This window comes from Ursus maritimus, unplaced genomic scaffold, assembly GCF_017311325.1.
Source record: "Ursus maritimus isolate PB19 unplaced genomic scaffold, ASM1731132v1 scaffold_26, whole genome shotgun sequence".
In the NCBI taxonomy this organism is placed as follows: Eukaryota; Metazoa; Chordata; class Mammalia; order Carnivora; family Ursidae; genus Ursus; species Ursus maritimus.
In genome coordinates this window covers 967,179-980,985 of record NW_024425119.1, presented here as the reverse complement: position 1 = coordinate 980,985, position 13,807 = coordinate 967,179, and the positions used below count along the sequence as shown (strand labels likewise).

Here is a 13,807-nt window from a genome sequence, read left to right as displayed (position 1 = left end):
TCAAAATCTACCCAACTCCTTTTCTTGACCTACTAGGCCAGGTTTTATCTGGTCCTGGGACTGTCTCTCCACCCTGTCCCCACCTGCTCTCTTTTGCCCACTGACCAACCTTCTTGTAGCATTTCACGTGCGGTGAACCCTTGCTCTTTGAAGAGTTTTCAGTGTGATTCCCTTTGCCTGGAATGGCCTCTCTGCTCCTCTATAAGCCAACACCTGTTTATCCTTCAGGCCCCAGTGTTACTGCTTCCGCTCAGGGACGCTCTCAGTGAACACTCTGCCATCTCAATAGAGTTCCTCTGGTACACTCTTCATAAGATCCTTTTCTTTTCTTCTTCAGCATGTATGTCGGTTTATAATTCATATCTACATATTTCCACGATTGTTTGTTTAATACACATCTTCATATCAGATTGAGAACTGCTCGAGGGCTTTCTGAAGGGCTGTTTACTGCTGGGTCCTTTAGATATATCGGTGCCCAGCTCGGAGTAGATGCCCCAAAACATCTGCTGCAGGCAAGCAAGTGGGCAGACAGGAATGGACACATGAATGAATGAATGAATGAATGAGTGAAAGAAAGTAGAGAGGAAAAGAAAATTCTGAGTGTTTGTTGCAGGTAGTAGACCCTTGGGTTTTCTCAACCTGGTGTAATGGAGAAGAGGTCAATGAGATTAGAATGTCCAGCAAAGGCTGGCCAGTCAGCAGTGCCGTTCACTGGCACGGCCTGTTTCTGTGGTCTTTACGGAACGGTTGTTGTAATTACTAGAAAAGTCTACGTCAGTGATGTAAACGGTGCCCCCTAGAATTGTGCAGTGCTCATCGTGCACAATCACACATGGTAGCCTAGGAGGTGATGAGAAATGCCAATGGCCTATTGATAAGCCTGGGCTGGCTGTTCTTGTTTGTGTGCATTTCATTTTATCCATCTTCAGTGAAACACTGAAGTATCTCTAGGAATCAAGCCTTGTCTCAGAGTCACCTTTTCTTTCATTGTTTTTTTTTTAGTCTCTAACACGCTCTTTGCAAGCACCAACATTTGTCCTTTCTACAGTTTTCTTTGTTCTGTTCTTATTTTTCTTTCCTATTCTTTTCCTATTTTCCTATTTTTGGGGGGTGGAGCGGCGGTTCTTTCTTTATTACACCTGTCATATCTTGTGAGCCTGTATTCTGGTCCTTTGCTCTGGCTACTTCAGAGATTCAATCATGCCAATACCCGTGGCTTACTACCTTCAAAGTGGCAAGAGATGGCCTCTAGTGTGACTGTGCGATTTTGGCCAGCATTTTCTCTACTATAGACATGAGGACCTTAGCCTTCTTGGGGTGAAGGACTTTTATTATGATCTGTTGACCAGGCAACAGTGGGACGTCCTGTACTTCCTGGATGGATGGTGGCTGAGTTATTCTTGAACACAGAAGGGAAAGAGCCAACTGCCTTGGAAACCCAGACATCCACCTGACTATTTTTTTTAAGTAAGCTCTATGTCCAACATGGGGCTCGAACACTTGACCTGAGATCAAGAGTCACACGCTCCACTGACTGAGCCAGCCGGGAGCCCTCACCTGTCTGAGAATTGCCTCCTCCAAGGATTACATTCTGTTCATCTACCTGTAGAGCACAAGCTCTTCCAGGACTTTCTCCTCTCTGAAGGACAGATGTCAGTACAGCTAATCAGATCATGTCATTCTTCCAAAAACCCTGCAAAACTTTCCCAGAACACCTCACTAGTTTTATTGCTCACCCCACAATCTCCTGCTAGTCAACCGAATTCTTTGCCACTCCCTGAACAAGCCAGGCTCCTGTTGCCTCCAGGACTCAGCACATGTTCACATGGAAAAGGTTTTCCTTCCCCTTTGCCTGGCCAACTCCTACTTTCCAGTCACAGCCTGCACGACTTTTACTCTCACAAGTCTGGGTCCCTTCCCCCAGGACAAAACTAAGTCAGGGGCTGGTCAGTTTCCCTCCCCTGCTCAGTCCCCTGTCTTAGCACTTAGACCACATCGAAATCTTCCAGTACCTGTGTGTTTCTACCACAAGGATGCACCTCCTTTGACGGCAGAGACTCTTGCTCACCAAGCACTGTGCTTGGCACATTACGACAACGCCATCAGTGTTTACTCAGTGGGTAAGTGGATGGAAGAGGCCACATAGTCTCCCTTACCTCTTTCAGGCTTCAGTGCTTGTCACTGAGGGAGCATCAGGAACAGGGGCTCAGAGCTGTTCCTTGACAGTCTCTGTTACTCTGATTTAAGCAGGTCTTTTATCCCCAAAATGCACTTCCTTATCCCTGTTCTATATCTCTCCACCTCCTCTTTAGCCCCAAAGCTCCATCCAGAGCCTCCCAATCTGTGACTATTCAGGGGGGTCACGGGAGGCACCTGCACAAGGAGACACAGAGAGACAGAGGCACAGCGAGAAGGGCAGCAGTCCACGCTTCCTCACTGCCTCTTTTGTGCTCTGCCCTTTACCTCCTGACGCCTTCCAACTCTGTGAAGGACCTGTTATTGTCCCTATTGTAGAAGGTGTGGACACTGAGGCCCCGAGGCTTCAACAGCCAACCCATGGAGTCAGTTCTGCAGCCACCAAGAGGTGGGACCAAGTGAAAACATTGAGAGCAGTATCCTCTGAGCCTCTAGCGTGGGCTCGGCCCAGGACAGGGATCACTTCTTGGAATGCTCACGGTATCCTCGGGATGTGAGCAAGCCGTCCATCCTCATTTGGCAGGTGAGGAACCTAAAGTCCAGGAAGTTAATAAACTCCATCCAGTATAGTCAGTGGCTGAGCTAGGACCACTATACTATGCCTGCCTGAGGGCAGAGGGTTCTGAACAAGGGCTCCATATGGACCTCAGTGTCCTTCACCAAGACGAGCCAGGAGGCCATGAACAACACATCACACATCTGGAGAATGAGCTGACGATGCCCACTACACGTGCCCTCACCACTTTCCTCCTAAACACTTCTATTTGCCCTGCCCCCCATGACTGCCCAGGGGCCAGTGAGTGGCTCTCAGGCCACTTGCTTTCCAAAATCCTTTTCAGGTCAATGCTTCCATTCATGCCGACATAAGAAAGCCCTACAGAATGCTGGGCTCAGCTCTCCAATTCTCAACCTTAGCTGCACATTACCTGGAAAACTTTACAGGCCTCACATGTCTAAGCCCCACCCCAGACCAATGAAATCGAAATCCCCAGGCTTGGGACTTGGGTACTGGTATTTTTTTTTAAAAGCTTCCCTAGTGACTCCCATGTGCGGCCAGAGTTAAAAGCCACTGCATTTCTGGAGACAGGTGCACCAGGAAGAGTTCAATACCAATACACGGCACTGTCTACACACATAAAAGACCCAAATCCCTTGGGAGTCAGGGAGGGGAGCTGATGACAGCCTTATAAAGGAGGTGAGATTTGATGTGACCCCGAGCAACATCCAGAGGAAGGAGGTGGGAGACATCAGAGGAGGACATGACCCGTGCTTTCCTCATCCCACACGGGGCCCATCCAGTCTCTTCTGCTCCCCAGTAATGGTTTACCAGGGACGGAAGTCAGCAAAGTCCAGCAGAGCAGAGCTCCAAGTATCAAGGTTTATTTCGAGGCATATTTAAATGGTGCCTGGTGGTTGTTGAACTGGAGAGAAGAGAAAGGGAATGTAGAGAGAACAGGAGAAAAGCACTCCCTCTCCTCTGCCCCCATCACTCCATGGCCCTCCCTCAAACAGAATCACATTTCCTCCATCCATCGCCAAGATCCCCTGTGCTTACCACCAACCTCGGGCACTCTCTCGGGACTATGCTGCCAACGTCGCACGCAGTTAGAGGACAGAGCCTGGTTCCTCTGCTCCCGGAGCACAAAGTGAAAGGAGTGTCTCCACGCCTGCAGCTTCCCTAAGGACAGACATGGCAGGCCCAGGCTGAGCCCAGGCAACCAGCTATGGGGTGAGCGCATCTGTCCTCTGAGGCCCACACCCTGTCCTTACTGCCCTCTCTGGATGTGGACGAAAAGGTGCTTGCAGCTCTGGTTTATGGAGATAAACTAAGGTCCCCTGGAAGAAAACAATCTGTGGATGGTGATACACCAGAAGTTCCAAGCTGAGGGTAAATGACCCCAGAGACCAGTTCAAGTGGAGGAGGTGGGTCAAGATGGAGAAAAAGGCCATGTCAGTCTTCAAAACTTTCCTGAAATAGGGCTTAGAATACCTCCACGGGGGCGCCTGGGTGGCTCAGTCCGTTAAGCATCTGCCTTCGGCTCAGGTTGTGATCCGGGGGTCCTGGGATTGAGCCCCATATCGGGCTCCCTGCTCAGTGGGGAGCCTGCTTCTCCCTCTCCCTCTGCCCCTGCCCCTGCTTGTGCTCTCTCTCTCTCAAATAAATAAAATCTTAAAAAAAAAAAAAAAAAAGAGAATACCTCCATAATTAGGGCCTACCTTTCAAGACTGACCAGGGACCCCCTAATCCTTCCCCCACCACCTCTCAGTTGTACTGGTGATGAGGGTAGGGTCAGTCCCTCCGGGGTCAAGATCCAGGCTTGGGGGTTGTGTGTGCCAACCCCTCACCACCCCCAACTAACCAGGAACATCAATTTGCATCTGAAATTGTTCTATGTCAGAGCAACCTCCTAGGCAACATTTCCTCACCTCCAAACGCAAATGGAGAGATTTGGGATGACTCCACCTCCAAACACAGAGCCTGTGGAGTCTGTGTTAAAATGCAAATACAGGGGTCTTAAATATTTTTAAAGATGTAATACAAGAAACGAATTGCCCAGGGGCAGAAAGGATTACCTTTTATATGCAAATGAAATAATGAATCTTTAAATGCAGTTTTTGTCAGGGTGATGAGCTGACTCAGGCTGGAGGGAAGGGGCCACCTGGGTGGGCCCCAGTGCATGATAAAAAACCCACCAGGGCCGAGAAGAGAAAGGGGATGCAGGAACCCAGGGAAAGGTGATAAGAAATTCTAGGGGCAAGCCAGTGAGGAGAAAGAGGACCAGATTCCTGGGGTCAGTAACTAAGGGTGACAAAGAAGACTTTTACTTTCTCCAGAAATCCAAGTGGTCATCTGGGGCAAAAATAGGCCAGGAAGGTCCTATCCCAGAATTCAAAGGCAGGAACTCAAAGCAGATGGAAAGCGCTCTGCCTTCAGGGCCTGGGCTTCTCTCCTCCCTCACTCCTCCTGCTCCTGCTCCAATCCGACTCTTCTTTTCCTGGAACGTGGTCAACTGTGGATTTCCTGATTGTAGGGGGCTATGTCGAATTTCATTTTGATATTCCCAGTGCCTGGGATTTATTAAGTGATCACTGATGAAGGAATGATTAATTATTTGCTTCTGTTTTCCTTTTTATTCATTCATTCACCAAGTATTTACTGAGGTCAGGTGTATGCGGGGCAATGTAATGGATATGGTGAAGCTCTCATGACGCTCACAGCCTACAGGGAGACAGAATGTGAAGAAATGATCAGTTAATTCTGAAATAATGACATTTAGGCTATGGAAGGATAAGAATAGCATAGAAGGGAGACCCAACCCAGAGCACGGGGTACAAGGCAGTTTCCCACAGGAAAGGTTATTTCAGATAAACCTGAGGGATGGATAGAAGTGAGTCAGAGGAAGAAGCGGTGTAGGCCAAGAGCAGAGCAAAGGTCCTGTGGTGAGGTCGAAGGAACTGAAAGAAGGACGGGGGCTGAGCAGCAGCAAAGGAAAGTAAGTGAAGTCTACTCGTGATGTGGATAGGGAACAGTGCATACTACCTTCCATCTGGAAGCCCTGCCCCATCTGGCACACTGACAGATTACAAGGAAATCCATTCCAATGGATGAAAGGAGATCTGCTCTGTCTCACTTCTTGTCCCTTTCTGATCTTTCCCGGGGCCCAGGCCCTGTCTTTGGGTCTTGGTCTGCTTTGCCCCAGCCCTTGAACACGGCTTCGGGAGCAACACCCCTCCTTTCCTGCACGGATGACTGAGTCTGAACGTGCAGTGACTTCCCCTGGGAGCATTTGGAGTGGCGATAGTCAAGATTTGGGGGACTCGTCGCTGGTGAGTCACCAGAGAGAATCTGAAGGGATGAGCAGAGCAGCCCCCAAGGGGCCCTCTGGGATACTTCAGTCCTTTCTGTCTGACCCTGGGGCTGGACATTGAGGCGTCTGCTGGACAGAATGGGAGGGTGGAGACTGCTCATGGAGATGGGGGGATCGAGTGGGTAGGAAACTGGCTTAAAACAAGAGGCAGACAGTATGTGCCTTGAGGGCCCAAGCCTGCTGTAAGCTGAATTTGCTATTTTAGGTGAAGATGGATCAGCTTATGAAGCTTCTCCAGACACCTGAAGACAACTCTGAGAACAGATGAAAGAAGGAGACATTGGGGAGGAAGCCAGAGGCCTCCCAAAAGCTCAAAAGACAGGGCTGTTTTGAGTCAGAGCTTGAACACCATCCAGGTCAGAAGGGACTACTCACTTAGGACCTGAAATGCAATCTCCTCCTTTTTAAAGATTTATTTATTTTAGAGAGAAGGAGATAGAGCGAGCACAAGCGGGAGGCACAGAGGAAGAGGGAGAGAGAATCTCAAGCAGACCCTGTGCTGAGCATGGAGCCTGACGCGAGGCTTGATCTCAAAACCCTGAGATCATGATCTGAGTTGAAACTAAGAGTTGGATGCTTAACCGACTGCACCCCCCAGGCGCTCCCTCTTCTTTTTTTTTTTTTTTTTTTTTTTTTTTTTTTTACACACTGTATTTTTAAGTAATCTCTGCACCCAACGTGGGGCTTGAACTCACAACCCCGAAATCCAGAGTCACACACTCCACCGACTTAGCTAACCAGGCACCCCAATTGTGAACAAGTTTAGAAGCCGACTATCCCCCTGAGGAACACAGACTCACCAACACCTTGATTTTGGGCTGGGGAGCTTAGCCCACCTGGGCTTCTGACTTAACAGAAATTGTGAGAAAATAAATTTGTGCTCTCTTAGGTTGCTATGTTTGTGGTAATTTGTTACATCAGCAACAGAAACAGATGGATTATTCAATATTTTTCAAAATAATGTTTTTAAATTGGTGCTCAGAAAATCTCTTCCTTCTTTGTAATTTTTCCTCCTTCAAAGAAACTTAGAGTCAAGAAGAGGCTTGTGAAAAATCAGGCTGTCCGATCCACATTTTACAGCAAACTAGGTCCAAAGATCCACCATTGGTTTTATTTTGTCAATTCCTATTCAGGACCCTGATCCAGGCTTTCCTCGCATTCTCAAGAGAGTGTTAAGGAAAGCATGGAAAAATCAAATGTTTAGTTACATACTCTCAAAGAGATATCATAGTCCATCACCCTAGCCCGGGGTTCTCGAAGTACAGGCCTGGTCCACAATCATCAGCATTACTTATAAACTAGTTAGAAATGCAAAACCTCAGACTCTTCCCAGATCTACTGACGAGAAACCCTGGGGATGGGGCCCAGGTTTCTACGCTTTAACAAGCCCCCAGATGATTCTGATGCACGCTCAAGGTTGAGAACCATCATGTGACCTAGCCTGTATAACGCCATCTTTCTGTAAATGCCTGGGATGAGTGGCAGAGTTGGTAGGGGGAGAGAGTAGAGGCATTCCAGAAGGTAGAGAGGTTCCTAGATTTATCCTAGCAGATCTCCAAGTGGCCACTAAGTCTCAAGGGCTTACCGAAAGAAACTTTTTAGTGTTGGATAAGCACAAACGTAGCACTAAGGTACCCAGCTAGGTTGAGCAAACTTGGAGGGTAATAAAGGGAAGTGGTAGGATAGGATGCCATATCACGGAGCATCAGCTCTGACCCGATGCTGGCAGGTACTGCCCAATAACACACTGTGCGTGGGCACTGTGGTCACTGTAGAGGGCGGCAGTCCATACCATACTCAAAAGTGCTATTCTATGTAAATTCGAGACCTACCAGAAAACACTATTCCAAAATACAAATAAGGCACGCCTAAGTAAGCCAAGAAGTGCCTGCAATTATTAACTGCAAAATGTTTTTTAAAACCTGAAAGGGTTCTCGTGTACTTAGCTCACATCCTATGTGCCTGGGTAAAAGTCGGCAAAGGATGATCCAAGCAGACTGGGGAAACAGGAACTCAGGTGAGAAAGCAGCTTTTCTAGGCACCTGTAAGAGAAAAGGGGAGAAGAGTCTGACAGGCACAAAGAAAGAACTCTGGGGGCTGAGTTGTGGAGGGAGTCTGCCTACCCACGGCCCCTGGGGCCCCAGCCTCCTGTGGGATCTCTTCAACAAACAGGCAGTCGTCCAAATGGCCCAACCAGGACTCCGCTCATTAGTTGCCTTTTGGTCTTCTGCCCATTTATGTCTCGCCTGTCTTTCCCCATGAATTGTTCAGACTCGCATCTCCATATGCCCACTCCAACACGCAGCTTCTTGGCAGGTGCCTAGGAGCTCACCTCTGCCTGCCCCTGCCCCTACCTCTACCCCTACCCTGAGGCCCTAAACAGCTTAAAACAGACAGCCCATGGATGAACTGCCTAGGGCGGTCCACCTATGCAAAGAAAGCCAAGCCCTGGGGGAATGTTCTCAGGGGTCACCTCAACCACGTGCAGCTTGTGCCCTGTTCTGCCTTACCATGTGGAGTGACACCTGTCACAGGGGTGCTTACATGATGTGGGGCAGAGTGTGAGAGAGTGGGAAAGAGCTTGGACAGGCCAGGGTCAGGGAAAGAAAGCTTTTTTTTTTTTTTTTTTTTTTTTTTAAGGGAAAGAACTCTTCATGGAGACAGGGACCGTATTTTGAAAGAGTAAGCCCAAGACACAGGTGGACTGTAATACCCCTTTGGGAACTCCCACGCATGTGATACATAACGGTGGGGGATTTCCAGAAAGTTTAGGCACTTAATCTGTGACAGAAGATACTTCCCTTCTGGGGTGTCTTAACTTCTCTATTTGTATTGCTTTGCTATGACCGCCAAAACAAAACAACAACGGACCACAGACCGGGGGCTTGCACAGCAGAAATTTATTTCCTCACAATTCTGGAGGCTGCACGTCCAAGATCAAAGTGTCAGCCGACCTGGTCTCTCTGGAGGCTCTCTGCTTGGCTTACGGGTGGCCTTTCTTCTGCCTGTGTGCGCTGCTGGTGTCCCGCTGTGGGTCCAAATTTCCTCTTCTTAGAAGGACACCAGGGGCGCCTGGGTGGGGCTACTGACTCTCGGTTTCGGCTTGGGTCGTCATCTCGGGACTGTGGGGTTGAGCCTCATGTTGGCGTCCGCTTGAGATTCTCTCTCCCTCACCCTGTGCCCCTCCTGCTCTTTGTCTCTCTCTCAAGTAAATAAATAAATCTCAAAAAAAAAAAAAAAGTCAAGAGTCAGAGGCTTAACCCACTGAGCCACCCAGGTGCCCCTTTCCCTATCACCTTTTTATCCCATCCCCCTACCTCCCTCCCCTCTGTAGCCCTCAGTTTGTTTCTCATAGTCCATAGTCTCTCATGTTTCATTCCCCCTTCTGATTACCCCCCCCTTTCTTTATCCCTTTCTTCCCCTACTGATCATTCTAGTTCTTATGTTCCATAGATGAGAGAAATCATATGATAGTTGTCTTTCTCTGCTTGACTTATTTCACTAAGCATTATCTCCTCCAGTGCCGTCCATGTTGTAGCAAATGTTGAGAACTCATTCTTTCTGATTGCTGAGTAATATTCCATTGTATATATGGACCACAACTTCTTAATCCAGTCATCTGTTGCAGGGCATCTCGGCTCCTTCCACGATTTAGCTATTGTGGACATTGCTGCTATGAACATTGGGGTGCATATGGTAGGGCCCACTTCTAATAGCCTCATTTTAACTTCTTTTAAGGCCGTATCTTCATCAAGGTATGAATATCAGAAGGGCACAATCCATCCCAGAGCACTACTGAATAAGAACTACGAACACCAATCCATCCCCTAGGTGAAGGAAGGGGCGGTGAAGAGAAAACAGAGCTGTGTTACAATCAACACGGCAGGGGCGCCTGGGGGGCTCAGCCGTTAAGCGTCTGCCTTCGGCTCAGGTCATGATCCCAGGTTTGCGGTGGAGCCCCACATCGGGCTCCCTGCTCTGCTGGGAGGCTGCTTCTCCCTCTCCCACTCCCCCTGCTTGTGTTCCCTCTGTCAAATAAATAAATTTTTAAAAAATTATCAGCACAGCAAGTTTAGATTTAAGCATCCCCTGCAAAATTTCAGAAAGGTCATATTGTCCTTTGTTAAAGAAAAAAATATCAGTCCTTCCTCTAGAAGCCGCTCATTGAGTGCTGCTCTTGCCAGGCGCTGCGAGGGCACAGCCGTAAAAGCGCAGGGACAAGGCCCCCTGCAAAGCAGGTGTTGCCCGATGGACTCGAGAAGCCGTCGCCCTAGCGGTGGACGTTCGCGTAGTACTGGCCGCGCTCGACCCCCGCCCGGAAGGGGCTGGCAGCTCAGGCTGAGGCCGCCCCAACCGCGACGGTGCCGCGGGGCCGGCCGGGGCGGCGGACAGCCGAGCTCTCAGCGGCACCCACGCTCTTCAACTGCCGCGGGCCTGGAGAGCGAGAAGACGCACGCGCCGGCGGGCGCAGAACCGCGGGAGTGTCGCCGACGCGCTCGCGCCCGCGCCGAGCCGCCGCCGAGCGTGGCGCTCCGGACGCTAAAAGCCGGCTGGAAGGCCTCCGCGCACGCACGCCTCAGGGGCGGCAGTTTCGTTTCGAGTTTCTCGAATCACGAGAGAAGTGTGGGTCTTGCCCTGCTCACCGGCGTCCCACCCAGCCCTCACCCCCCGGGCGGCGAGAGCTTGCCCCGCGCGGCTCCCCCCCGTGAGGGCGGACGAGAGGAGGGCCCCACCTCCGCACACAGCGGCGACGGAGCGCCGGCGGCGGGACGGGGCCCAGAAGCCCGCCCCCGGGGAGGCCGGTGCGGGCAGGAGGAGGAGCCTAGAGGACAGAGGGACAAACCGAATCGCAGCGAGGCGGAGGACGCGAACCCGGGAACCGAGCGCCTGCACCAGCTGTCTTCTTTCTTTCTTTCTTTTTTTAGATTTTACTTATTTATTTGACACACAGAGCGAGTACAAGCAGGGGGAGCGAGAGGGAGAGGGAGAAGCAGGCTCCCCCGAGCAAGGATCATGACCCGAGTCAGAGGCCGCCACTCAATCCACTGAGCCACCCAGGCGCCCCCAGCACAAGCTGCCTAGCTGGACACGTGTTTCTCTCTCCCCTACGTTTTTAGGGCCCAGGGTCCAGACTGGCCTGGGAATGCAGGCAGGGTCTCCCCACCTCTCCCGAACCCCACGCTTAAGGTCCGAAAGGCCTCGACACACTACTCTCTCATGCAGACATGGCCACAGCTCCTAGAAGCCCTGGAAAGTCCCGAATATAATCTCTTTATGCTGAAAATGGGGGTTGAAAATTTGTGAGCACCGTGAACCTCTGAGGCGTGGTAGGGAGCCCTCCTTCCGGGTGCTAGGGAGCATTAGCAATGGTATTTTCAGTCCACCACATGCAACAGCAGTAGACTTGAGTAGAACCCATCTCCCAGGAAGGAAAAGGAGAGACCCACAGTCCAGGCTCAAATGCGCATGGTAAGCTTGGTGGCAAGAACTCCGAACAACAAATATATTATTACTTTAAGACTTATGTTGTACCGGATGTTTTGCATGTATTAATATATTTCATTTAATCTTCCAGGTATTGTTATTACCATTCCATTGTAGAGATAAGAAAACTGAGTCTGAAGAAGGTAACTAGCTTAGAGAATTAAGTGGCGTACGGTCACATGGCTAGTGATTGGGGAAGGTAGAATTGAACTCGAGTGTCTCCATGGCCCCACACAGTAACTATGAGGCTTTACTCCCTCCCTCATAAACTGATGGGGTCAATCCTCAGCTATCGGCAGGGTTGGTGCCTTTACAAAACCAAAAGCAGGGTTTAGGAATAAATATTCTAGTCCATAGGCAGCAAGCCTACAGTCTGAAGGTAAAATTTTTTTTTAATTCTCTCTTGAGGCATGTTTTACATAATTCATCTATTTCAACTGTACGATTGAATGATTTTTAGTAAACTTACCAAGTTGAACTGTACAAGCATTATTTTCAATATATTTTAGAACATTTCCACAACCCCAATCATATCCTTTATGCCCATTGACCTGCAGGTCAAAATAGGACCCACAGATGTTGTGTTTGGTCCACCAGATTTAAAATATTTTCAAAAATTTTTTTGTTAGTTTTCTAAAATAAGATAATTTCAGATTAAAATTTTAAATTTTAACCTCTTGAAAAATCAGGAGATTGGGCGAAATTGGGCCCTCCTTTATACAAGGCAAAACTAGTAGCTGCTCCTTTCAGACAAACATCTACTTGCCAGTTCCTCATGAAATCAGTGAGGGGGCCCAGGATGGGGCCCCAGAACCATGGCCCCAAATGTTTGCCCTACAGCCCCAGGCACCTGTCTGTACAGCTCCTGGCAGATGGCAGAGCCGTTGTGGCTGTTTTGTTGTGACAAAGATAATTTTTGGTTCTTACTAAAAAGGAGCTGTTCTTTTTACTTGAGCAGGCTTCTCTGAAAACAAAGCCACATGTCTTATTTTGAAACTTCATAATTAAGGTTTGTACCTGATGTGGCAAAAGAAAGCTCAGAGTTTGCTTCTTTTCTTGCTCTCTCTTTGGAATCTACCTCTCCCTGCACATAAAGATGGCATTTCTCGTGTCTTGTTTTTTGGCTTTAATTTGCTAGACTCAAGGCAGACACACTTCTCAGTGGAACTCGTGACAGAGCCAATCTGAGGATGACTTTCTTCATTACTCAGGTAGACATTGCTGGTTGTCTACCCAATTCCTTCTTTGTTCCTTACCATTTTGTTCAGAGTGGTGGTATTATCAGGGAAGGTGGACCCAGCCCCAGGGAGTGAAATATGACTGGCCTGGCCCATTCTGGGGACTCAGGTTTCTTTGACAGTGATTGACTTAGGAGTAGGCATATGACCCACTCTAATCAGAGACATAAGGGGATATCGACATTGGCCAGGGGATTTTTGGAGCAGTTTCTCCTCTTTTGCCATCTTTGTTTATTGTCACAACAGTATGTAATACTTGGTGCTATAGCAGCCACCTTGTGATCATGAGGGTGAAGCCAAGAGAATCACAGAGAAGCTGAAACAGAGCCCTGATGTTGTTGAGCTGCCAAATCACCCAGACATTTCCTTCTGGACTTCCAGTTATGTGAGATAAGATATGTCCTTATTGTTAAGGCCACTTCTTTTTTTTTTTTTTAAAGATTTTATTTATTTATTTGACAGAGAGAGAGACAGCCAGCGAGAGAGGGAACACAAGCAGCAGGAGTGGAAGAGGAAGAAGCAGGCTTCCAGCGGAGGAGCCTGATGCAGGGCTCGATCCCAGAACACCGGGATCACGCCCTGAGCCAAAGGCAGACGCTTAACGACTGCACTATCCAGGCGTCCCTGTTAAGGCCACTTCTACTTATGCATTCTGTTATTTGAAACCAAAAGCATCCTGACCAAAGTGTAATATTCAAATCATAAGTCCTATTGCCAACTGGGAAGCTTCCCTGTTTTCCATCATTTGCTCAATTCATTAACTATATTTTGGGGTGGGTTTTTCATGTAGAAAGCTATATTCAACCAGTTTATGTTGGTATTGGTTTTTTGTTTTTAAAGATTTATTTGTCAGGGTGCCTGGGTAGGCTCAGTCAGTTAAGCCTCTGCCTCCGGCTCGAGTCATAATCCCAGGATCTTGGGATGGAGCCCACGTGGGGCTCCCTGCTCAGCGGGGAGCCTGCTTCTTCCTCTCCCTCTGCCCCTCCCCCTGTTTGTGCTCTCTCACTCTGTCAAATAAAT

At 48.9% G+C, this 13,807-nt stretch overlaps 1 long non-coding RNA gene across 1 annotated transcript; it reads right to left on the bottom strand.

Annotated features, from left to right (window-relative positions):
* Positions 1 to 4,885: 4,885 nt before the first annotated feature.
* LOC121105383 lies at positions 4,886 to 9,289 on the bottom strand. The gene is made up of 3 exons (XR_005837811.1): positions 8,189 to 9,289; positions 8,017 to 8,107; positions 4,886 to 5,416 (listed from the first exon to the last, which is right to left on the bottom strand). It is a non-coding gene; the product is annotated as an uncharacterized LOC121105383 (long non-coding RNA).
* Between the last annotated feature and the right edge of the window lie 4,518 nt (positions 9,290 to 13,807).